Source organism: Triticum urartu, chromosome 7A, assembly GCF_056163025.1.
Source record: "Triticum urartu cultivar PI428250 chromosome 7A, HENAU_Tu73, whole genome shotgun sequence".
Lineage (NCBI taxonomy): Eukaryota > Viridiplantae > Streptophyta > Magnoliopsida > Poales > Poaceae > Triticum > Triticum urartu.
Window position 1 is genome coordinate 362,297,684 of NC_141879.1, and position 1,687 is coordinate 362,299,370.

The following is a 1,687-nucleotide window of genomic DNA, read 5'->3' on the forward strand; positions in this document are numbered from 1 at the left end:
ATAAGCATATTTTAGAATATCAGGTAATTGTTTAAGCTCAAACACGGTATCACCCTTTGGTGGAGGAGCATCCCGAAGGATTTCAACAGGCAAATTGTGTTTCAAAATAGGTCCTTGATTAAAGAATACTTCATCTATTTCCCTTCTTTCATTCATAAACATATCATTTTCATGGTCTAGCAAATATTGTTCTAAAGGATCATTAGGAGGCACAACAATAGAAGCAAGACCAATAATATAATCCTTACTAGCCAATTCTTTATCATGGGGTTATCTATGAAACTTAGAGAAATTAAAATCATGAGACATATCCCCTAAACCAATAGTAACAATGTCTTTCTCGCAGTCTATATTAGCAGTAACAGTGTTCAAGAAAGGTCTACCAAATATAATGGAACAAAAATTATCTTGTGGGGAATCAAGAACAAGAAAACCAGTAGGATATTTTATCTTCCCACACAAGATTTCAACATCTCTAACAATCCCAATTGGTGATATAGTATCTCTATTAGCAAGCTTAATAGTAACATTAATATCTTCTATCCCAACAGGTGCAAAATCATTCATAATTTCTTTATATAAGGTATAAGGAGTTGCACTCAAACTAGCACCCACATCACATAAGCCATGGTAACAATGATGTCCTATTTTAACAGAAACAACGGGCATGCAACAACATGTCTATGTTTATCTTTCATATCAGGTTTAGCAATTCTAGCAGCTTCATCACAGAAATAAATAACATGCCCATCAATATTATCAACCAAGAGATCTTTAAACATAGCAATACTAGGTTCAAATTTAATTTGTTCAGAGGGTGTAGGTGTTTTAGTATAACTCTTACGAACAACAGTTGAAGCTTTAGCATGATCCTTTATTCTAATAGGAAAAGGTGGTTTCTTAATATAAGCAGTAGGAACAATAGGATCAACATTACAAGTAATAGTCTCTTCTTCAACTTTAATAGGTTCTACTACTTTAACTTCAATGGGAGGGTGATATTTAAACCACTTCTCCTTAGGGAGATCAACATGAGTAGAAAAAGATTCACAAAAAGAAGCTACTATCTCAGAGCCAAGTCCATATTTAGTGCTAAAATCACGAAAAGCATTGGTATCCATAAAAGATTTAACACAATCAAACTTAAGGTTTATACCTGACTCTTTACCTTCATTTAGAGTTGCGTTTAATTCTTTCCAATAAATCCCATCTGAATTCAATATCCTTCTTCATATAGGAGCCAGTACAAGAAGTATCGAGCATGGATCGATCATTATGAGAAGGCCGAGCATAAAAATTTTGAATAATAATTTCTCACGAGATCTCATGATTGGGGCATGAATATAACATTGACTTAAGACTCCCCAAGCTTGAGTGATACTTTCTCCTTCACAAGGCCGAAAAAAAAAATATATATATATATATATATAATTCCGATCACAATGAACCAGATGCATAGGATAAAACTTCTGACGAAATTCCAATTTCAATCGGTTGTAGTTCCATGATCCAATATCATCCAATAGCCTATAGCATGTCAATGCCTTTCCCTTCAAAGATAAAGGGAAGACCTTCTTCTTGACCACATCCTCGAGCATACCTGCAAGCTTAAATAATCCACAAACTTCATCCACATAGATTAGGTGCATATCAGGATGTAATGTTCCATCTCCTGCATAAGGATTAG